Source organism: Canis lupus, chromosome 24 (assembly GCF_048164855.1).
Source record: "Canis lupus baileyi chromosome 24, mCanLup2.hap1, whole genome shotgun sequence".
Taxonomy (NCBI): Eukaryota; Metazoa; Chordata; class Mammalia; order Carnivora; family Canidae; genus Canis; species Canis lupus.
This window is the reverse complement of record NC_132861.1, coordinates 836369-862443: the sequence shown is the minus strand read 5'-3', so window position 1 is coordinate 862443 and position 26075 is coordinate 836369. Positions and strand designations below refer to the sequence as shown.

At 44.3% G+C, this 26075-nt stretch overlaps 1 long non-coding RNA gene across 4 annotated transcripts in view; it reads right to left on the bottom strand.

Moving 5' to 3' along the window:
• Nucleotides 1-26075, bottom strand: part of LOC140616581 (uncharacterized) — a 92551-nt gene that overhangs the window by 63951 nt on the left and 2525 nt on the right. The gene's annotated exons all lie outside the window — the stretch shown is intronic.

The following is a 26075-nucleotide window of genomic DNA, read 5'->3' as shown; positions in this document are numbered from 1 at the left end:
TGGTCGCTGACACTGGGGTTGTTCCTCCTGGGGCCTCACGGGGTAAACTGCCCCCACTGAGCCCTGCACCAGGCAGGGGACAGAGCAGCTCCCCCACGTGCTAACACCTGAAAATCAGCACAACAGCCCCCTACCCCAGAAGACCGGCTAGATGGACAAGTTCCAGGGGAAGTCAAGGAACTTAAAGTATACAGAATCAGAAGATACTCCCCATGTTTTTTTTATTTATGATTGCTTCGCCCTCCACTTCCTCCCTTTCTTTCTTTTTCTTTCTCGTTTTATTCTCTTTTTTCCTTCTTTCTTCCTTTATTCTTTTTCGTTTTTCTCTTTTCTTTCCTTCCTTCTCTCCTCTCTTTTTCTCCTTTTCCCAATACAATTTGTCTTGGCCACTCTGCACTCAGCAAAATGACTCGAAGGAAAACCTCACCTCAAAAGAAAGAATCAGAAACAGTCGTCTCTCCCACAGAGTTACAAAATCTGGATTACAATTCAATGTCAGAAAGCAAATTCAGAAACACTACTATACAGCTACTGGTGGCTCTAGGAAAAAGCATAAAGGACTCAAGAGACTTCATGACTGCAGAATTTAGATCCAATCAGGCCGAAATGAAAAATCAATTGAATGAGATGCAATCCAAACTGGAAGTCCTAACGACGAGGGATAACGAGTTGGAAGAACAAGTGAGTGACATAGAAGACAAGTTGATGGCAAAGAGAGAAACTGAGGAAAAAAGAGACAGACAATTAAAAGACAAGGAAGACAGATTAAGGGAAATAAACGAGAGCCTGAGGAAGAAAACCCTACGTGGAATTGGGGTTACCGATGGTGCCAAAATAGACAGAGGGCCAGAATATGTATTTGAACAAATCCTAGCTTAAAACAACCTAATCTGGGAAGGCAAACAGGCATTCAGATCCAGGAAATAGGGAGATCCCCCCTAAAATCAATAAAAACTGTCCAACACCTCGACATTTAATCGTGAAGCTTGAAATTCCAAAGATAAAGAGAAGATCCTTAAAGCAGCAAGAGACAAGAAAATCCTGACCTTTATGGGGAGGAGTATTAGGGTAACAGCAGACCTCTCCACAGTGACCTGGCAGCCCAGAAAGGGCTGGCAGGATATATTCAGGGTCCTCCATGAGAAGAACATGCAACCAAGAATACTTTATCCAGCAAGGCTCTTATTCAAAATGGAAGGAGAGATAAAGAGCTTCCAAGACAGGCAGGAACTGAAAGAATATGTGACCTCCAAACCAGCTCTGCAAGAAATTTTATGGGGGACTCTTAAAATTCCCCTTTAAGAAGAAGTTCAGTGGAACAATCCACAAAACAAGAGCTGAAAAGATATCATGATGACACTAAACTCATATCTGTCGATAGTAACTCTGAACGTGAACAGGCTTAATGACCCCATCAAAAGGCGTAGGGTTTCAGACTGGATAAAAAAGCAGGACCCATCTATTTGCTGTCTACAAGAGACTCATATTAGACAGAAGGACACCTACAACCTGAAAATGAAATGTTGGAGAAAAATTTACCATTCAAAGGGTCCTCAAAAGAGAGCAGGGGTAGCCATTCTTATACCAGATAACCTAAAATTTACCCCGAAGACTGTAGTGAAAGATGAAGAGGGACACTAAATCATACTTAAACGATCTATCCAATAAGAGGACTTAACAATCCTCAATATAAATGCCCCGAATGTGGGAGCTGCCAAATATTTAAACCAATTAATAACCAAAGTGAAGAAATACTTAGATAATAATACACTTACACTTGGTAACTTCAATCTAGCTCTTTTTTTTAAAAGATTTTATTTATTCATGATAGACACAGAGAGAGAGAGAGGCAGAGACACAGGCAGAGGGAGAAGCAGGCTCCACGCAAGGAGCCCGATGTGGGACTTGATCCCGGGACTCCAGGATCACACCCTGGGTTGAAGGCAGGTGCTAAACCGCTGAGCCACCCAGGGATCCCCTCAATCTAGCTCTTTCTACCCTCGATAGGTCTTCTAAGCAAAACATCTCCAAAGAAACGATACCTTTAAATCATACACTGGACCAGATGGATTTCACAGAAATCTACAGAACTTTATATCCAAACTCAACTGAATACACATTCTTCTCAAGTGCACATGGAACTTTCTCCAGAATCGACCACATACTGGGTCACAAATCGGGTGTGAACCGATACCAAATGATTGGGATTGTCCCCTGCATATTCTCAGACCATAATGCCTTGAAATTAGAACTAAGGTATCCCTGGGTGGCGCAGCAGTTTGCCACCTGTCTTTGGCCCAGGGCGCGATCCTGGAGACCCAGGATCGAATCCCACGTCGGGCTCCCAGTGCATGGAGTCTGCTCCCCCTCTGCCTATGTCTCTGCCCCCGCCCCTATCTCTCTCTCTCAGTGTGGCTATCATAAATAAATTAAAAAAAGAAAAAAAAAAAGAAAAAACACACCTTCCCTACAATCAAGCAATTGCACTGTTGGGGATTTACCCAAAGATTCAGATGCAATGAAATGCCGGGTCACCTGCACCCCGATGTTTATAGCAGGAATGTCCACAATGGCCAAACTGTGGAAGGAGCCTCGTGTCCATTAAACATGAATGGATAAAGAAGATGTGGTTTATGTATACAATGGAATATTAATCAGCCATTAGAAACGACAAATACCCACCATTTGCTTCAACGTGGATAGAACTGGAGGGTATAATGCTGAGTGCAGTAAGTCAATCGCAGAAGGACAGTGTATGTTCTCATTCATTTGGGGAATATAAATAATAGTGAAAGGGAATATAAGGGAATGGAGAAGAAACCTGTGGGAAATATCAGAAAGGGAGACAGAACATAAAGACTCCTAACTCTGGGAAATGAACTAGGGGTGCTGGAAGGGGAGGAGGGCGGGAAGAGAGGGTGAATGGGTGATGGCCACTGAGTGGGACACTTGACGGGATGAGCACTGGGTGTTATTCTGTATGTTGGTCAATTGAACACCAATAAAAAATAAATTTATTTTAAAAAAAAGTTCCAACAAATAAATATTTATGCTGCCAACATGGGAGTACCTAAATATACAAACCAATTAACAACAAACATACAGGAACTCACTGATAATAATACAATGACAGGGGATGTTAACACCCACTTACGTCAATGGACCGATCATCTATGCATTAAATCAACAGGGGAACAATAGCCTTGACACACTGGACCACAGGGACTCAACAGATACAGTCTGAACATTTCAACCTAAAGCAGAATACACATTCCTTTCAAGTGCACATGGGACATTCTCCAGAACAGGTCATATCATGGGCCACAAATCAGCCCTCAACAGGTACAACAGGTACAAGAAGGTTGATATCACACCCTGTACATTTTCGACCACGACGCTATGAAACTCGAAGTCGACAGTAAGAAAAAATTTGGACAGACCAAAAATACGTGGAGATTATGAACATCCTACTAGAGAATGAATGGAACAAACAGGAAATTAAAGAGGAAATTTAAAACAAATTAAAATGAAAACATGTTTCTCCAAACTTCTAGGATGTAGAAAAGGCAGTCCTAAGGGGGAAGTAGAATAGCAATACAGGCCTACCTCAAGAAACAAGAAGTCTCCAATACACTACCTAACACTACACCTAAAGAGTCTGGAAAAGGAATAGCAAAAAAAGCCTAAAGACTACAGAATAAGGGGAAAAAAAGGTGAGAGCAGAAATAAACAATACAGAAACAACAAAGCAGTAGAATGGAATAATGAAACAAAGAGATGGTTCTTCAAAATAATTAAGAAAAGGATCAAGCCCTAGCCAGCCTTATCAACGAGAAAAGAGAAAAGACTTAATAAATAAAATCACAAATGAGAGAAGAGATCACAATCAACACCAGAAAAATTAGACAATTATAAGGGAATACTATGAATGATTATACGCTAACAAACTGTGGGACCTGTAAGAAATGGACAAATCCCTAGAAATGTGCTAATGAGCAAGACTGAAATGGGAAGAAATAGAAAATGTGAGCAGACCCATAATTTGCAAAGGAATTGAATCAGCAAGGTACCTTGGTGTATCAGGTGTTGAGCATCTGCTTTGGCTCAGATCATGATCCCGGGGTCCTGGGGAATCATGTCCACCATCAGGGCCAGCTGGAGCCTCATTTTCCCTCTGCCTTTACCTCTGCCTTTCTGTGTCTCACATGAATACATAAATAAAATATTTAAAAAAGAAAAAATATAAAAAATGAGAAAGGACCCAAATAAAATCACAAATGGGAAAAGAGAAATAACAACCAACACTAGAGAAATACAAACGATTATAAGAGAACATTATGAAAAATTATATGTCAGCAACCTCGAACCTGGAAGAAATAGATCAATTCCTAGAAATATATAACATAGCAAAAATGAAAAAGAAGAAATAAAAAACTTGAACAGGCAGATAACCAGCAAAGAAATTGAATCTGCAATCAAGAATCTCCCAACAGGAGACACTTAGATCAATAGAACAGAATGGAAAGCCAAAACAAGATACAAACCTGTAACTCTATGATGCATTAATCGACAACAAGGCAGGAAGGAATATCCAATGGCACAAAGACAGTCTCTTCAACAAACCCTAACACTGACCCCAGGATAAGAACAAATGGTGTTGGGAAAACCAGGCAGCCAATTGCAGAAGAATCAAACTGGACCACTTTCTTACACCATATATATAAAAAAATAAATTCAAAATGGATGAAAGACCTAAATGTGAGACCTGAAACCATATACAAAGAAGAAAAGATAGGCAGCAACATCTTTGATATTGGCCATTGGGTCTTCTTTCTAGATATGCCTCTGACGTGAGGGAAACAAACAAAAATACTATTGGGACTTCATCAAATTTAAAAGCTTCTGCAAAGTGAAGGAAACAACCAAAGCTAAAAGGCAACATACAAAATGAAAGGAGATATTTGTAAACAACACATCCAATAAACAGTTAGTATGCAAACTACATAAAGCAAATATAAATCTCAGCATCCTAAATACAAATTATCCAACTACAGATGGGCAGAAGAGGTGAATGGACTTTGTTTCTGACAAGACATCCAGATGGCCACCAGACACATGGAGAGACACTCAGCGTCACCCATCATCAGGGAAATGCAAACCACAATGAGATGTCACCTGACAGCCATCAGAATGGCTAAAATTAACAACACAAGAAACAACAGGTGTTGGTGAGGCTATGCAGAAGAGGGAGCCCTGTTACACTCCTGGTGTGCATGCGAACAGGTGCAGCCACTGTGGAAAACAGTTTGGAGGGTCCTGGACAAGTTAAAAATCGGGGATCCCTGGGTGGCACAGTTGTTTGGCACCTGCCTTTGGCCCATGGCACAATCCTGTACACCCGGGTTCGAATCGCACGTCGGACTCCTGGTGCATGGAGCCAGCTTCTCCCTCTGCCTGTGTCTCTGCCTCTCTCTCTGTGACTATCATAAATAAAAATAAAATAAAAAGAAGTTAAAAATAGAGCTACCCTACGATTCCAAAATTGCACAGCTAGGTATTTTCCACGAGGATACAAAAGTAGTTTAGTAGATTGGAAGAGGGACATGCAGCCCAGTGTTTCTAGCAGTGTTATCAACAAAAGCCAATCAGTGGATACAGCCCAGATGTCCATCGACAGAAGAATGGGCAGAGACGATGTGCTAAATATACACACTGTGACATCACTGGGTCATAAGAAGGGATGAAATGAAGCCATTTAAAATGACGTGGGAAAAGTGGAAAGGACTTATGCCAAATGAACTCTGTCAGTCAGAGAAACACAGATACCAAATACCATACAATGGCATTCACATGTGAATTTTAAAAAAACAAACAAACTGGCAAAGGGGCAGAGGGGGGATGAGAGAAGCAAACCAAGATACACACTCTTCACCACAGAGAATAAGCTAATCAACACCAAAGGAAGGTGGGGGAATGGGGAATCAGGGGATGGGGATACTGGAGGGCACCTGTGACCAGTACCAGGAGTTGTATCCAAGGATTGAATCACTATGTGGTAAACCTGAAACTATATCATACTGTGTTTACAAACAGGAATTCAAGTAAAACTTTAAAATGATAATTGGTATGATTGATGAAACATGTGCACACAAGAGATAAAATCAGAAAGGCAACTGAAAATCCAAATAGAGTATTTAGAGGCACAAATCCCCTCCTTAGCTCAGCTCGGGAGAAGCCTGCCCTGTCTATTCTGACCCCAGCAGAAGCCTGGATTTTGATTCTCTGGGGAGGCCACTGACCTGGTGGAGTCAGGCTATCTTTGAACCCAAAACCTAAATAGAGTGCATAAAACTAAACTGCCCAAGACACTAGAGGTCCCAGTGCAGGCACATGCCAAGACCCAAACTCTAACCATACACAGACATAACCCTAACCCTACACTTAATCCTAACGTTAACCTAACCCTTAAACAAGAACTATCAATAATTAAAAGCCAAACACAAACCCCAAGACCGAAACACATTCACTGAATGTTCCTGCCAACCCTCACCCTAACTCCTAAACCTATCCTAAACCCTTAAGCCTGACCCCTACCTTAAATCTAACCCTAAGCCTACCCTCTAACCCTAACCTTAACTTAATGTACTCAAATCCTATTCCTAACCTTAACCAGTACGCTAACCCTAACACTCTAATACTAATCCTATCTCATATCCCAAACTGTACCCTAACCTGTACCCTAAAACTAACCCCTTTCCCACTCCCTAACCGTATCTCTTACCCTTTTCCAAATCCATACCCTGACCATGACCTGAACCTAAACCTAACACCTAACCAAACACTAACCCTAACCCTAGCCCTAATCCCTATCCTAACCCTAACCCTCGCCCTAACCCTAAACCTAGCCCTTCTTTAACTCTAACCCCTACCCTTAACCCTAACCCACATCCTAACCCCTAACCTTAAATGCAAACCTAAGCCCAACCCTAACTCTAACCATAACCCTAACCCCAACTCCAAACCTCTTGCCCTAATCCCTAGAGCCTAAACCCTAACCCTAACTCTAAATCCTGTCCCTAACCCTAACCCCCATCCTAACTCTTAACTACTGACCCTTACACTTATGCCTCACCTAACCTCTAATCCGTAACCATAAGCATAATCATAACTCCTAACATCTAACCTAAGCCTAACCATCAACTGCCTCCGCTCCCCTGACCCTACCATTTATTCTACCCATTCACTTACCCTATGGTTGTGAGTAGTCCCTTCTGATGTGGACGTGGCCTCCAATGGCGCCTCCAGAGTCCTCCACGGGGTCCTGAATAATCCAGGCTCATGTGAGTGCGGACGTGGCCCCACATGTTCCTGAGTCATAGTCAGCAGGTCCTGAGGACGCCTATTCTCCTATCACTGTGGACTATGCCTCACATCCTCTGGAACCCTCACAGCAGGTCCTCAGGAGGCCGGGGCTCCTGTCAGCCTGGGCATGGCCCCACGTCCCCCAGAAAACTCACCACGAATCCTGAGGAGGCTGTAGGCTCCTGTCAGCATAGACGCATCCCCATATGTCCCGAAGCTAAAGTGCAGATGCTGAGGAGGATGGGGATCCTGTCACCGTGAATGGGGGACCTAGCTTCCAGAAGCCTCAACTTATATCCTGAGGGGGCCTGGAGCTCCTGCCAGAGTGGAAGCGGTGCCACATCTTCCTGAAGTGTCCCCGTGGGTCCTGTGGCGGCTCAGGGGCTCCTGTCAGCGTAGATGCAGGCCCACAATTTCCTGAAGCCTCCCCACGGGACCTGAGGTGGCCCAGGGCTCCTGGCAGCGTGGATGCGGGCCCATATCTTCCTGAACTTCAGCGCTGGTCCTGAGGAGACCAGGGCTCCTGTCAGTGTGAACGCGGCCCAATTTCCCCCTGAGACTTCCCGCGGGTCCTGAGGAGGCTGGGATTCATCAGCGTGGACACGTCCCCATGTCCTCCTCAGGCCTCCCCAGCACAGGCTGGCTCCTGTTAGTGAAGGCAGAGGAGGACTACTGCGCATGCGCACCCCTGGGTGGGGCCTGGGCTCGGGTGCCCCCTGCAGGACACTCAGGTGCTGTAGGAGGCCATGCAGGAGGAGTTGGGTGCTCCAGAGGCCGCACCTGCCTCATCCAGGCTCAAGCTGTGGCCTGTTAGCATCGGAAACATCTCACTGAAACGGAGCCCAACACCCGGTTTCCCCAGAAATACTTAAGGACAAGGAATTGGAGCCCACAGGACACGAAATGAAATGTGGACCAGACTTTTACCACATCCTGCAAAACTCACTCAAACCTCTTCCACTGTGGGTGGGACTGCGGGCTAGTGCAGCCGCCCTGGACAGTTTGGAGGCTCCTCAGGATGTTACAAATAGAGCCGCCCTGCGACCAGCAGGTGAACGGCCTGGAGCTCACTCCGAAGATACAGATGCAGTGAGACGTCGGACAACTGCACCCAGTGTCCACAGCAGCTGGGTCCACAGTAGCCACACTTTGGGTGGAGTCTTGGTGCCCTCAGGCAGATGATGGATAAAGAGGATGGGAGATAGATGATGGTCATAGAGAGAGGAATGGTACTCAGCTATCAAAGAGAAGGAAATCTTGCCATTTGCAATGACGTGGATAGAACTAGAGGGATCATGTTAAGTGAAATAAATCAGTCGGGAAAGGGAATGACCGTGTGGTGTCATTCATAGGTGGAATTAAAGAAGCAAAGCAGATAACAACTGTAAAGGGAAGGAAAAACAAATATAATAAAAACAGATGCAGGAAATACAGACTCTTAATGAAAGGAAACAAACTGAGGGCCGCTGGAGTTTGGGGATAACAGGGGAGGTGTTGTCACGAGCACTGCTGTTATCTCCAACTGGTGAATCCCTGAATTCTTCCTCTGAAAGTATAACACACTATACATTAATTAATTGGGTTTAAATTAATTTAAGTTAAAAAATCATTTGTATCAGAGCACATTTCCTTCTAGACTCTCAGTTTTGCTCATTCAGCTTATACTGGGACCACCCACCGTGGGTCTGGTTTGTCGAAATAGGCTCCTTGCCTCGTCCATGGCCTAGCCCAGGGTAGAACTCATGACCCCTGAGATCAGGACCGGAGGTGAGGTCAGGAGTCGGATGCTTAACCAACGGAGCCAGCTGAGGGCCCGAGAACCACACTGCTTTATCCTGTGTCTGTGTGACATCATTTGAAATAGGAAAGTGCTGCGTCCCGCTCTCTGAGGCTCTCCAATACTGATTTGCTGTCCGGGGTCATTTGTGGGGGCGGATGGATGTTATGGGTTTTTTTTTTCCTATTTATAGGATCTGCCACCATGATTTTGATAGGAATGACATTGAATCTGAGGGTGGATTCAGGAACTGCGGACATTTTCACAAGATGAGGCTCCCACCCCACGAGCCCAGGATGGCCTCCCAGAGCCTGGTATGGCTCAGCGCACAAGTCTTGTGCTCCTTTGGTTCAGTCTCATTATTAATTGAGAATGGAGAAGGGAGTCATATCCTTCATTTCCTTCCTGAGTGCTCATTGTCGGGACACAGCAAGGCTACTCTGTTCTGTAGGGTAAGTTTGTGTCCCGTGACTTTACTGAACTCACTCCTTAGTTCTAACAGGTTTTGGTGGAGGCTCTCGGGTGTCCTTCTTCTAGCACCGCATCTTCAGCATATAGGGACAGTGTACGTCCCCCTTCCAGGTGTGGAACCTTTGCTGATTACAGTTTAATGTCCTAGAAAGCCCCACAATAGAATCAAAACTGAGCCCAGGACAAGGACAGGAAGGCCCTATTAGAATGAGAACAGAGCTCAATGCCCTTGAAGGCCCCATATCAAAATGTAAACAGAACTTGAGGAATTGCTCCAGCCCTTCTGGATGTCCCCGAGACTAGCCCTTAAAACTAAGCAAAAACCCACCTTGGGGTCCAAGTCCCTGCTCTGCTGTGTCGGGTATACTAGGATACTAGCTTGATCTTGTAAATTAACCCTCGTGTGTTTGCATTCGTGTCGACTTCTCGGTGGTTTCTCATATTCGCAATCTTGGGCACAACAGTCTGAGATAAAAAAACAAAACCAAAAGAAACTTGGACGAGGGCAGAGTGAAAGCAGGGTTCTAAGAGAAGCGGCAGAGACCCAGGGGCTTCGCGGCTCTTCTGTGGTGGGCCTGCAGACTGGGGGGCAGGATGCTCAGCCCCAGAGCAAGAGGACCCAGCGTCCCCACCCTCATCCCTCCCATCAGCGCTGAGTCTCAGGCATCAGCGCAGTGCGACCCGCTGGAGGCCAGAGGCGCTAAAGCCCACACCACCTCTGACCCCGCAGGTGCATCTCTCAGGCAGATGTGCACCTGACAATCAGCGCCATGGCCCATTCCCAGACCCCACACAGACCACTCGCTGCCACCAAGCTGTTGGACCACAGAGGCTGCAGAGCTTCAGCTCTGCCTGGAAAGTAGGGTCTAGCTTCCTTTGTACTTTGTGCTTTATTTTCATGTATTTTCATTGATTCTATTTTATAAATTGCCTTATTTTAATTTTTATGTATGTACCTTATATGTTTCTTATGTTTAGTTTCATGGTACTTTAATTGTGTTTCTTATTTTGGGATTTAGAATCTTTTAACAAGCAGGCCAAAATAATCTGGTGTTCTTTTAGGAGGGCAGTTTTTATTGTTTTTCTTGGTTTTTCTTTTTCTTCCTTCTTTCTTTTTTGGAAAAAAATAATGAGATGGAGAAATTCACCTTCATAAAATAACATGAGGTAGTACTCAAAGCCAGGAAGTTCATCTATTCACATATATGATGCCTAAATACAGTTTAAAACAATGATTATAAAGATAGCAGCTGGGCTGGAAAAAGAGCACAGAAGAAAACTAGAGAATCCCTTACTGTAGAAATAAAAGAACTAAAATCTAGTCAAGCCAACGTTAAAAATGCTATAACTGAGATGCAGTCCCAAGCGGAAGCCTTAAAAACAAGGAAGGTTATGGACCACAGAGGCAGATTTGGGAACTCAGCCACTTATTAAAGCAATAACATTCATATCATAGGAGACTCAGAAGATGAAGAGAGAGAAAAGGTGGGCCTTGATCAGCCATTATAAATGACAAATACCCACCATTTGCTTCAAGGTGGATGTAACTGGACGGTATTATGCTGAGTGAAATGAGTCAATCGGAGAAGGACAAACATTGTATGTTCTCATTCACTTGGGGAATATAAATAATAGTGAAAGGGAATATAAGGGAAGGGAGAAGGAATGTGTGGGAAATATCAGAAAGGGAGACAGAACATAAAGACTCCTAACTCGGGATCCCTGGGTGGCGCAGCGGTTTGCGCCGGCCTTTGGCCCAGGGCGCGATCCTGGAGACCCGGGATCAAATCCCACGTCGGGCTCCCGGTGCATGGAGCCTGCTTCTCCCTCTGCCTGTGTCTCTGCCTCATTCTCTCTCTCTCTCTGTGACTATCACAAATAAATAAAAATTTAATAAAAAGACTCCTAACTCTGGGAATTGAACTAGGGGTGATGGTAGGGGAGGAGGGCTGGGGTGGGGGTGAATGCGTGATGGGCACTGAGGGGGGCACTTGACGGGATGAGCACTGGGTGTTATTCTGTATGTGGGCAAATTGAACACACATAAAAAAATAAATTTATTATTAAGAAAAAAAAAAGAAGGAAGAAAAAGTGGCACCTGGGTGGCTCAGTCAGTTAAGCTTCTGACTTAGGCTCAGATCATGATCCAGGTCCAAGGAAGGCTCCCTGTTCAGCAGGGAACCTACTTCTCCCTCTCCCTCTGCCCGTCTTGCTCATGGTTTTTCTCTCCTCTCTCAATTAATTAAATAAAGTCTTTGAAAAAGACACAAACAAACCCAGAATGAAGAGAAATCACCCATGTAGAAGAATTTCAAACAATTTGTGCAGACATTCCACCCTCAAGTTCATGAGCATAGCTTCCCACTCTTATGTGTGCAATACACATAGTAACTTCCTTCTACAAAATATATTATGAGAAACTTAAAAAAATAATGATAATATAATAGTAATAATAATAATAATAATAATAAGAAGAAGAAGAAGAAGAAGAAGAATAAAGAATCACTTTACTACGGAGAAAGCTGACAAACACTACATCAGCAAAATGATCAGATCGATACCAAGACTGATAAATTTGTTGATAGTATCTCTCCTTTATATAATAAAAATAGCAATATATCTCTGTATATAATCCACAAAAACAGTTCAATCATGAGATAAACAACAGACATGTCCCAACTGAGGGAAATTTTACAAATTACTCTACTTCTCAAAGCGTTCCAGTTAAACGACAACAAGGAAAGGCTGAAAGACTGTCACAATCCAGACGAGCCTAAGGAAACAGGAGGACAAATGGAGTGTGATATGAGGAATGGTAACTCAGCAAAAACTATGGAAATGTGAATAAAGTATTGTCCCTGGTTAATGCAAATATTTTAATATTGATTCATTAGCTAATATTTGAACCGTACTAATATAACATATCCATAATTGGAAATATTGAGTGCAAGTGCATGAGAATTCTCTTAGTATCTTCTCAATTTCCCTACAAATCTTTGTTTTATTTTCTAATAAATAAGATTTATTTTGAAAAGTGACTTAAATAAATCAGGCTCCAAGTGTGAAGACATTTCAAGAATAGTTAACATTTGCCTTATTCTTAAGGAGTTCCTTCGTTAGGAACAAAGTAAAAATTTTATATCAGAAGGAAAGAAAAACACTTATGAACACGTACAATGCTTCCTCAACCTGAAAAGCAGGAAAACATAATGAATAGCAAAAATCACCTAAAAATACTTCTATTATAATAGACACCATATTGCAAGTGCATTTAAAATTAGCAAGGCATAACATTTATCTCCTTGACATTTGTCTTCCAAAGAGTTCACAGTGTTTCAGTGTCAGTTGAAACAGGGGAAGAATTTCAGGGAAGAATCCTTCACATAATAATAGGACCATTGGTAATAATGTCTCTCAGTTATTTCCAAATCCATAAAGATGCATTTTCTGATGAGTGACTGAGCTGCGAAGAAATAGTTGAGAAAGCCTCATCCCTCTGAATTACTAGTGTCAGAATATTTTAACAATACTACCACGGATAGTACATTATCCATATTAACAGTCAATACGTCTCAGATTGGAATCTGAGCAATCAGATGTGCAGAGAAAAAACGCTTTGATTGCTCCTCATCTTTTAAAGGCAAAGGAGAACTTTTCTATGTACAAAGTCAGTTGTCAAGATAGCCTTAGGGAATAAGAGTCTGCAGCATCAAATCACGCTGCATAGCCGAGACGCCCGATCTCCAGGTCTTCCTGATCCCAAATCCCTGGGTTTGTCCCCCAACACAGGCTGCCACGCTGAGGTCATTTGCAATTGCTCTCTTAGGAGCTCCGGGGAGGGCGGCAGGAGCTAGAAAGTATGGGACGGGACGTGGGGAGGCCGAGAACATTACGGCCATTCCACTTTAAGTTCAGCATTTGCACAAGTCCAGCAATCCCAGTCCCCTGTGAAGAAGAGCTGAAATTTACATGACTTCAGTTACAGGAAAAAAACAAAAATTTACAGCTTAATGTCCTAGAATGCCCCAGAATAGAATAAAAACTGAGCCGAAGCCAAGGGCTGGAAGCCCCTATTAGAATGAGAAGAGAGCTCAATGCCCTTGAAGGCCCCATATCAAAATGTGAACCGTACTTGAGGAATTGCTCCAGCCCTTCTGGAGGTCCCCAAGACCAGCCCTTAAAACTAGGCTAAAACCGTCCTCAGGGTCCAAATCCCTGCTCCACTCTGTGGGGAATACTTGGACCCATGCTCGAGTTTGTAAAACAACCCTCGTTTGTTTGCATCAGTGTCGGCTCCTTAGTGGTTTCTTGGATTCGCCATCTTGTGCACAACACCCCCATGTCCCCTTCCCACCTGGACTGACTCCCTGTCCCCTCCCACCCAGGCTGACCCTCAGTCACCTCCCCGCACACAACAGCTGGGCACAGGCCCTCACACAGGTCCATGGGTATGCTGGGCACTCCCGCCATCCCTGGCCTCCCAGGGGAAGGAAGGAGGATTCAGCAGGACACACTCCCATGGTGGCCCCTGGGCTCCCTGCCCAGGGTGGCACCTGGTGACATGTCGGCGTCTTAGTCCCTGATGCTGGCTCCTCCTCCCTGGTATTCCCACAGGAAATGAAGTAAGAGGCCCTGGTCTCCTCCAGGGACATCAAGCAGGTGGACATGGACATCAACATGACATTCAGCAGTCACATAATGTTTTGGGACTCCTACCGGGTAGTATGAGGCTGAGGTGCCAGGGGGGATTGGGACCCGGGGGAGGACTGGTGGCTTCTGAGTAGGGAACATGGGGCTTTGAGGCCGGGGGAAGAACAGCAGCCAACAAAACACGGCAGCATGAAAGGGTGCTGGGGATGACCTCTGTGCCCCCACACCCAGTGTCTCAGGTCAGGAGTGTCTCAGGAGGTCACTAGGATGGGTCGTCCAGGGTTTGCCATGGGAGCTGAACCCCAAAGGGGTAACGGACGGCACCCTGAAACCAGGTGCCTGGGTGGGGGCCATGGGGGGCGTTAAGGGGACCTGGGGGCAGGTTGCATGGCTGTGACTGGAGGAGGACACACATCGATCCGATGAGGGTCGGAAGGGTCAGAGTGACACCCACCCAACGTGCTTTATATATTTTGAAATTCTATGCATTTAATTTGAGACAATTTGCAATTTGTAAACATACATAGTATGATGACCCCCAGATAATGCACCCGGTCCAGCCAGGGCCCTGCACTGACCACCCGGGACCCCTGGGGTAGGTGTCACAATAAACCCCAGACTGTGGTCGCCTTTATCTGTAGATGTCTTGGTGTGCATCTTAAAGAAAGGGGATGCCCTGTGTCTGCAGGCCCTCCACGCCATCCCCCTCACTCCCTACCCATACACTATCCCCCTACATCATTATCCCTCATGGCATCCCCCCTACACCATCCCCCTCAAACCCACACACCCCCACACAAACCCCACCCACACTATACCCCAACACCATCCCCCCTACACCATCCCCCTCAATCCACCACCATCATACCCCTGCCCCAACCAAAATCATCCATTCACACACCATCGCCCCCCAGCAAGGACCCAGTGCAGGTGCACCTTGTGGGACATGCTCAGCCTCCCCGTGGTTCTCTGGACAGCCTGCTACCATCAGAAGCCCGGTGTCCCATAGAGTGTCCAGGGGTCCAGGGGTTTCAGGGAGGAGGAAAGACAGGGAGCCCCCGACAGGGTGGGTGCAGGTAGGTGGAGCAGAGGAAGTACTGTGCCCTGCCTCCTCCCACTCTTCCTCCTGGAGGGAGGCACAACCTGCACAGGACACCAGCCCCTAACCCAGAGGGACCTGGGCTGACTTGGGCCCAGGCTCTTGAGGGTTGGGTTGATTTGAGTCCCCACCAGTCTCAACTCAAGGACTAATGGAATCAGGCCCCATGGCCCTGGCCAGCCCTGGATTCTGGCCCCGGGCTGAGCAAGCCCTCTCACAGCTGGATGTGGCCTCCTGGGCCCTGGGCGTGCCCCACAGATACAGGTCGCTGATCTAGGGCAGCCCTGGGGATCCCGGGACACACCAGTGTGGGGAGAGAAGGGGTAAGCCGGTGGGCCACACCCGCACCCACACCAGGAGGCAGGCTCCTCCAGACACTGGGGCCCCAGAGAGCCCAGGCCGGGGTCCAGCTGCCCTGCGGGGACCCAGAGCAGGAGCCCATGAACTGCAGGTCCAGGTCAGCTCTGCTGTCCTCAGAACCGTCAATCAGGCTGAAACCTCAGGACACTCACCCCCACACGGAGTCCACACATGCTCCCAGGTGGGGGACTCCAGCACCCGCCCCCCCACCCCATGTGATTCTTGCCCCCCCTTAAAGGACAGAAAGGTCTCCTTCCCCAGGGGAAGGCACGAACTCATGGCTCTGAGCCCTTTGCTGTAGAAACTCAATAAAGTGTTGTGGTGTGAAAATGCAGAGCCAGCCCATTTCTGTGTCTCCCAGAACTATGTGCTTGGGGCATGGAGAGACCCCAGAGAGGAGGAGGGGGCACTACCTAGGCCCCAACCAGCCCCTGCAGGGGCGCCACCAGGCACACACAGCTGATGTCCCCACATGCCTTCCAGTGCAACCAGACCCTCTGCTGGACATGAGAATGTGGCCGAGCCAAAACTTCCAGCTCTGCTGACCCTCCAGCTGAAAGTTCCTGCATGAGTGAGCCTCGGCGTGGCCAGGAGAGCCCAGCTAGCCGCCCAGTGCCAGCACCAGAAATGATGTTCTGCCAACCATTTCGGGGTTTTGCGTGACCCAGCCAGAGGATCTGATGGCTGCACGGGATAGCTGCATGTGATAGACACACACGCAGCTCAAAACCAACAAAAGTCGGAATCCTCCCAATGTTGTCAAACAGGAGCCAGATGGTTACATACACTACACTGTGGTCTCCAATAGGATATTTGGAAAAATGCTATAAGCCATGACTGCAGAGGTGTTGGACGCATGGAATGTGTTTGCAGTGTTCCAACAGGGAGGGCAGAGGGGCAGGAAGCATCCTCTGGAGTGGGGGGGCCCTCCTAGGAAAGGACACCAGGTCCTTGTGAAGGCTACGGAGGGTGAAATCTCCTCCTCTCTTTCTGCTTCTGGTTTTCATCCTAAATGCCATTTTCCTCAATCATATTAGCAAGAATTTATTTTATGTTTTTAAATTTCTTTTTATTGGAGTCCAATTTGTATGAATTCTTTCTTCAGCAAGGGTGTCATACAGGAGAGGCGAGTGAAAGATTTTCCCAGACAGGCAACATATAAAGGAGTTCATGACCACTTAACCAATCCAGTAAGGAATTTTAAGAGGGACTCTTCTAGTTGGGGAAAAAAAGAGACCAAAAGCAACAAAGACAAGAAAGGCCCAGAGAATGTCACCAGAAACACCAACTCTTCCGGGAACACAAATGCACAAAATTCATATCTTTGTTTTTTTTTTTAATATTTTTTCAATTTTTATTTATTTATGATAGTCACAGAGAGAGAGAGAGAGAGGCAGAGACACAGGCTGAGGGAGAAGCAGGCTCCATGCACCGGGAGCCCGATGTGGGATTCGATCCCGGGTCCCCAGGATCGCGCCCTGGGCCAAAGGCAGGCGCCAAACCGCTGCGCCACCCAGGGATCCCAAACTTCATATCTTTGAATAATCACTCTGAATGCTGATAGACTAAATGCTCCAATAAAAAGATATAGGGTATCAGAGTGGCTTAAAAAACAGGATCCGGGATGTCTGGGTGGCTCAGGGGTTGAGCCTCTGCCTTTGACTCAGGGTGTGATCCTGAAGTCTTGGATCGAGTCCCATATTGGGCTCCTGGTGGGGAGCCTGTTTCTCTCTCTGCCTAATTTTCTGCCCCCCCCTCTCAGTCTCGCTCTCTCTCACACTATCATAAATAAAATTATTATTAAAAAAACAACATCCATCTGTACGCTGCCTACAAGATGCTCACCTTAGACCTATAGACACCAACAGATTGAAAGTCAGGGGATGGAAAATCACCTATGACGCTAATGGATATCAAAAGAAAGATGGAGGACCCATACTTATATCAAACAAATTAGATTTGAAAACACACCCTGGGGGACACCTGGTGGCTCAGTGGTTGAGCATCTGCCTTCGGCTCAGGGTGTGATTTTGGGATCTCAGGATCGAGTCCCACATCATCCTCCCTTTGGGGAGCCTGCCTCTCACTCTGCTATGTTCCTTCCTCTGCTTCTCTGTGTAATTCTCATGAATAAATAAATAAAGATTTTAAATTTCTAAAAAGAAAGAACAAATACTGTAAGAAGAGATGAAGAAGGGCATTATTTCATCATTAAAAAGACTCTCTATCATGATAAAACAACTAAATATTTATGCTGCCAACATGGGAGTACCTAAATATAGAAACCACTGTTGGTGGGAATGTGAACTGATGCAGCCACTCAGGAAATCTCTGTGGAGGTTCCTCAATGAGATAAAAATAGACCTGCACAACGACCCAGAAATTGCACTGTTGGGGATTTACCGCAAAGATTCAGATGCAATGAAACGCCGGGACACCTGCACCCCGATGTTTATATTAGGAATGTCCACAATAGCCAAACTGTGGAAGGAGCCTCGATGTCCATCGAAAGTTGAATGGATAAAGAAGATGTGGTTTATGTATACAATGGAATATTACTCAGCCATTAGAAATGGACTGCTCCCGAGTTACTGCGTGGGCTGAATACAGGTTTCCAGAGCTGGCTGTTGCCACTGGGGTTGTTCCTCCTGCGGCCTCACGGGGTAAACGAACCGCACTGAGCCCTGCACCAGGCAGGGGACAGAGCAGCTCCCCCAAGTGCTAACACCTGTAAATCCACACAACAGGCCCCTCCCCTGGAAGACCAGCTAGACAGACAAGTTCCAGGGGAAGTCAAGGAACTTAAAGTATACAGAATCAGAAGATACCCCCCATGTTTTTTTTATTTATGATTGCTTCCCCCACCCTTTTTCCCCATTTTCTTTCTTTTCTTTCTTTTTTTATTCTCTTTTTTCCTTCTTTCTTCCTTTATTCTTTGCCTTTTTCTCTTTTCTTTCCTTCTTTCTCTCCTCTTTTTTTCTCCTTTTCCCAATTCAATTTGTTTTTGGCCACTCGGCACTCAGGAAAATGACTAGAAGGAAAACCTAACCTCAAAAGAAAGAATCAGAAACAGTCGTCTCTCCCACAGAGTTACAAAATCTGGATTACAATTCAATGTCAGAAAGCAAATTCAGAAGCACTATTATACAGCTACTGGTGGCTCGAGAAAAAAGCATAAAGGACTCAAGAGACTTCATGACTGCAGAATTTAGATCCAATCAGGCCGAAATGAAAAATCAATTGAATGAGATGCAATCCAAACTGGAAGTCCTAACGATGAGGCATAACGAGGTGGAAGAACGAATGAGTGACATAGAAGACAAGTTGATGGCAAAGAGAGAAACTGAGGAAAAAAGAGACAGACAATTAAATGACATGGAAGACAGATTAAGGGAAATAAGCGACAGCCTGCGGAAGAAAAACTTACGTGTAATTGGGATTCCCAAGGGCGCCAAAATGGACAGAGGGCCAGAATAAGTATTTGAACAAATAATAGCTGAAAACATTCCTAATCTGGGAAGGGAAACAGGCGTTCAGGTGCAGGAAATAGAGAGATCCCCCCCTTAAATCAATAATAACCATCCAACACCTCGACATTTAATAGGGAAACTTGCAAATTCCAAAGATAAAGAGAAGATCTTTAAGCAGCAAGAGACAAGAAAATCCTGACCTTTATGGGGAGGAGCATTAGGGTAACAGCAGACCTCTCCATAGCAACCTGGCAGCCCAGAAAGTGCTGGCAGGATATATTCAGGGTCATCAATGAGAATAACATGCAACCGAGAATACTTTATCCAGCAAGGCTCTCATTCAAAATGGAAGGAGAGATAAAGAGCTTCCAAGACAGGCAGGAACTGAAAGAATATGTGACCTCCAAACCAACTCTGCAAGAAATTTTAAGGGGGACTCTTAAAATTCCCCTTTAAGAAGAAGCTCAGTGGAACAATCCACAAAAACAAGGACTGAATAGATATCATGAAGACGCTAAACTCATATCTGTCGATAGTAACTCTGAACGTGAATGGGCTTAATGACCCCATCAAAAGGCACAGGGTTTCAGACTGGATAAAAAAGCAGGACCCATCTATTTGCTGTCTACAAGAGACTCATATTAGACAGAAGGACACCGACAACCTGAAAATAAAATGTTGGAGAACTATTTACCATTCAAAAGGTCCTCAAAAGAAAGCAGGGGTAGCCATCCTTATATCAGAAAAACTAAAATTTACCCCGAAGAGTGTAGTGAGATATGAAGAGGGACACTAAATCGTACTTAAGGGATCTATCCCACAAGAAGACTTAACAATCCTCAACATATGCCCCGAATGTGGGAGCTGCAAAGTATTTAAACCAATTAATAACCATAGTGAAGAAATACTTAGATAATAATACACTTATACTTGGTGACTTCAATCTAGCTCTTTCTACCCTTGATAGGTCTCTAAGCACAACATCTCCAAAGAAAAAAAGAGCTTTAAATGATACACTGGGCCAGATGGATTTCACAGAAATCTACAGAAGTTTACATCCAAACTCAACTGAATACACATTCTTCTCAGGTGTACATGGAACTTTCTCCAGAATAGACCACATACTGGGTCACAAATAGGGCCTGAACCGATACCAAGGGATTGGGATCATCCCTTGCATATTCTCAGACCATAATGCCTTGAAATTAGAACTAAATCACAACAAGAAGTTTGGAAGGACCTCAAACACATGGAGGTGAAGGACTATCCTGCTAAAAGATGAAAGGGTCAACCAGGAAATTAAGGAAGAATTAAAAGCTTTCATGGAAACTAATGAGAATGAACATACAACCGTTCAAAATCTTTGGGATGCAGCAAAAGCAGTCTTAAGGGGGATATACATCGCAATAAAAGCATCCATTCAAAAACTGGAAAGAACTCAAATACAAAAGCTAACCTTACACATAGAGGAGCTAGAAAAAAAAAAAGATATATCCTACACCCAATAGAAGAAGAGACTTAATTAAAATTCGAGCATGGGATCCCTGGGTGGCACAGCGGTTTAGCGCCTGCCTTTGGCCCGGGACGTGATCCTGGAGACCCGGGATCGAATCCCACGTCGTTCTCCCGATGCATGGAGCCTGCTTCTCCCTCTGCCTATGTCTCTGCTTCTCTCTCTCTCTGTGACTATCATAAATAAATAAAAAATAAATAAAAAAAATTCGAGCAGAACTCAAGGAAATCGAGACCAGAAGAAATGTGGAACAGATCAACAGAACCAGGAGTTGGTTCTTTGAACAAATTAATAAGATAGATAAACCATTAGCCAACCAGATTAAAAAGAAGATAGAGAAGACTCAAATTAATAAAATCATGAATGAGAAAGGAGAGATCACTACCAATACCAAGGAAATACAAACGATTTTAAAAACATGTTATGAACAGCTATACGCCAATAAATTAGGCAATCTAGAGGAAATGGGCGCAATCCTAGATAGCCACAAACTACCAACTGGAACAGAAAGAAATAGAAAACCTAAACAGGCCAATAACCAGGGAGGAAATTGAATCAGTCATCCAAAACCTCCCAAGACACAAAAGTCCAGGGCCAGATGGCTTCCCAGGGGAATTTTATCAAACGTTTAAGGAAGAAACCATACCTATCCTACTAAAGCTGTTTGGAAAGATAGAAAGAGATGGAGTACTTCCAAATTCATTCTATGAAGCCAGCATCACCTTAATTCCAAAACCAGACAAAGACCCCACCAAAAAGGAGAATTACAGACCAATATCCCTGATGAACATGGATGCAAAAATTCTCAACAAGATACTAGCCAATAGGATCCAACAGTACATTAAGAAAATTATTCACCATGACAAAGTAGGATTTATCTTCGTGACACAAGGCTGGTTCAACACTCGTCAAACAATCAATGGGATTCATCGCATCAGCAAAGAAAAACCAAGAACCATATGATCCTCTCATTAGATGCAGAGAAAGCATTTGACAAAATAGAGCATCCATTGCTGATCAAAACACTTCAGAGCGTAGGGATAGAGGGAACATTCCTCGACATCATAAAGGCCATCTACGCAAAGCCCACAGCAAATATCATTCTCAATGTGGAAGCACTGGGAGCATTTCCACTAAGATCAGGAACAAGACAGGGATGTCCACTCTCACCACTGCTATTCAACATAGTACTGGAAGTCCGAGCCTCAGCAATAAGACAACAAAAATAAATAAAGGCATTCAAATTGGAAAGAAGAAGTCAAACTCTCCTTCTTCGCCGATGACATGATACTCTAACTAGAAAACCCAAAAGCTTCCCCCCCAAGATTGCTAGAACTCATACAGCAATTTGGTAGCGTGGCAGGATACAAAATCAATGCCCTGAAATCAATGCCATTGCTATACACTAACAATGAGACTGAAGAAAGAGAAATAGAGGAGGCAATCTGATTTACAATTGCCTCCAAAAGCATAAGATACCTAGGAATAAACCTAACAAAGGAGGTAAAGGATCTCAACCATAAACATTATAGAATGCCTCTGAAAGAAATTGAGGAAGACACAAAGAGATGGAAAAATATTCCATGCTCATGGATTGGCAGAATTAATATTGTGAAAAAGTCAATGTTACCCAGGGCAATGTACACGTTTAATGCAATCCCTATCAAAATACCATGGACTTTCTTCAGAGAGTTAGAACAAACTATTTTAATATTTGTGTGGAATCAGGAAAGACCCCGAATAGCCAGGGGAATTTTAAAAAAGAAAACCATATCTGGGGGCATCACAATGCCAGATTTCAGGTTGTACTACAAAGCTGTGGTCATCAAGACAGTGTGGTACTGGCACAAAAACAGACTCATAGATCAATGGAACGGAATAGAGAACCCAGAAGTGGACCCTGAACTTTATGGTCAACTGATATTCAATAAAGTAGGAAAGACTAATCATTGGAAGAAAGACAGTCTCTACGATATATGGTACTGCGAAAATGGACATCCACACTCAGAAGAATGAAACTAGACCACTCTCTTTCACAATACACAAAGATAAACTCAAAATGGATGAAACATCTAAATGTGAGACAAGAATCCATCAAAATCCAAGAGAACTCAGGCAACACCCTTTTTGAACTCGTCCACAGTAAATTCTTGCAAGGTACATCCATGAAGGCAAAAGAAACAAAAGCAAAAATGAACTATTGTGACTTCTTCAAGATAAGAAGCTTTTGCACAGCCAAGGGTACAGTCAACAAAACTAAAAGACAACCTACAGAGTGGGAGAAGATGTTTGCAAAAGACGTATCAGATAAAGGGCTAGTTTCCAAGATCTATAAAGAACTTCTTAAACTCAACACCAAAGAAACAAACAATCCAATCCTGAAATGGGCAAAAGACATGGATAGAAATTTCACAGACAAAGACATAGATATTGCCAACATGCACATGAGAAAATGCTCTGCATCACTTGCCTCAGGGAAATACAAATCAAAACTACAATGAGATACCACCTCACACCAGTGAGCATGGGGAAAATTAACAAGGCAGGAAACCACAAATGTTGGAGAGGATGCGGAGAAAAGGGAACCCTCTTACACTGTTGGTGGAAATGTGAACTGGTGCAGCCACTCTGGAAAACTGTGTGGAGGTTCCTCAAAGAGTTAAAAATAGACCTGCCTTACGACCCAGCAATTGCACTCTTGGGGATTTACCCAAAATATTCAGATGCAATGAAATGCCGGGACACGTGCACCCCGATGTGTTTAACAGGAATGTCCACAATAGTGAAACTGTGGACGGAGCCATGGTGTCCATCGAAAGATGAATGGATAAAGAAGATATGGTTTATGTATACAATGGAATATTACTCAGCCATTAAAAACGACAAATACCCACCATTTGCCTCGACGTGGATGGAACTGGAGGGTATTATGCTGAGTGAAGTAAGTCAATTGAAGAAGGACAAACATATGTCCTCATTCAATTGGTTAATATAAATAATAGTGAAAGGGAATATAAGGGAATGGAGAAGAAATGTGTGGGAAATATGAGAAAGGGAGACAGAACATAAAGACTCCTAACTCGGGGATCCCTGGGTGGCTCAGCAGTTTAGCGCCTGCCTTTGGCCCAGGGCATGATCCTGGAGTCCCAGCATCGAGTCCCACATCGGGCTTCCGGCATGGAGCCTACTTCTCCTTCCTCCTGTGTCTCTGCCTCTCTCTCTCTCTCTCTCTCTATGTCTATCATAAATACATAAATATTTTTATAAAAAGACTCCTAACTCTGAGAAAGGAACTAGGGATGCTTTAAGGGGAGGAGGGCTGGGGGTGAAGGTGAATGGGTGAAGGGCAGTGAGAGGCGCCCTTGCCGGGATGAGCACTGGGTGTTATTCTGTTTGTTGGTAGATTAAACACCAATAAAAAATAAATTTATTTAAAAAAATGTTCAAACAACTAAATATTTATGCTGATACATGGGAGTACCTAAATATAGAAAGCAATTAACAACAAACATACAGGAACTCATTGATAATAATACAATGACAGGGGATTTTAACACCCACTTATGGCAATGGACCGATCGTCTATGCAGAAAATCAAAAGGGGAACAATAACATTGACACACTGGACCACAGGGACTCAACAGATATAGTCTGAACATTTCTTCCTAAAGCAGAATACACATTCCTTTCAAGTGCACATGGGACATTCTCCAGAACAGATCATATCATGTCCCACAAATCAGCCCTTAACAGGTACAACAGGTACAAGAAGGTTGATATCACACCCTTTACATATTTGGACCATGATGCTATGAAACTGGAAGTCGACAGTAAGAAACAAAATTGGACAGACCAAAAATACATGGAGATTATGAACATCCTACTAGAGAATGAATAGAGCAACCAGGAAATTAAAGAGGAAATTTAAAACAAAAAAAAAATGAAAACATGTTTCTCCAAACCTCTGGGATGTTGCAAAGGCAGTCCTAAGAGGGAAGTACATAGCAATACAGGACTATCTCAAGCAACAAGAAGTCTCCAATTCGCAACCTAACCCTACACCCAAAGAGGCTGGAAAAGGAATAGCAAACAAAGCCTAAAGGCTACAGAAAAAGGGAAAAAATAAAGATGAGAGAAGAAATAAACAGTGCAGAAAAAACAAAACAGTAGAATGGAATAATGAAACTAAGAGCTGGTTCTCCAAAATAATTAAGAAAATGGATCAAGCCCTAGCCAGTCTTATCAACGAGAAAAGAGAAAACCTAAATAAATAAAATCACAAATGAGAGAAGAGAGATAACAATTAACACCAGAAAAATAAGACAATTATAAGGGAATACTATGAAAGAATATACGCTAACAAACTGGGAGACCTGCAAGAAAAAGACAAATCCATAGAAATGTGCAAATGAGCACATGTGCAAAACTGAAATAGGAAGAAATGGAAAATATGAACAGACCCATAACTAGCAAGGAAATTGAATCAGCAAGGCACCTGGGTGCCTCAGTGATTGAGCATCTGCTTTGGCTCAGGTCATGATCCCAGGGTCCTGGGGGATCACGTCCCACATCAGGCTCCCCATATGGAGCCTCATTTTCCCACTGCCTATAACTCTGCCCCTCTCTGTCTCTCATGAATAAATAAGTAAAGGTGCAGCCACTGTGGAACAGTCTGGAGGGTCCTCGAGAAGTTAAAAATAGGGGATCCTTGGGTGGCACAGCGGTTTGGCGCCTGCCTTTGGCCCAGGTCGTGATCCTGGAGACCTGGGATCGAATCCCACGTCGGGCTCCCGGGGCATGTAGCCTGCTTCTCCCTCTGCCTGTGTCTCTGCCTCTCTCTCTGTGACTATCATAAAAAAAATTTTAAAAAAGAAGTTAAAAATAGAGCTACCCTATGATTCCAAAATTGCACAGCTAGGTACTTACCCTGAGGATACAAAAGTAGTTGAGTAGATTCGAAGAGGAACACGCAGCCCAGTGTTGGTAGCAGCATTGTCAACAACAGCGAAACTGTATAGAGCCCAGATGTCCATCGACAGATGAATGGGCAGAGACGATGTGGTAAATATACACACTGCGACATCACTCGGTCATCAGAAGGGATGAAAGGAAGCCATTTACAATGACGTGGGAGAAGTGGAAGGGACTTATGCTAAATGAACTCACTCAGTCAGAGAAAGACAGATACCAAATACCATACAATTGCATTCACATGTGAATTTTAAGAAACCAAACAAACTGGCAAAGGGGCAGAGGGGGGATGAGAGAAGCAAACAAAAAAACACACTCTTAACCACAGAGAATAAACTAATAGATACCAGAGGAAGGGGGGGGAAGGAGAATCAGGGGATGGGCATAGTGGAGGTCACCTCT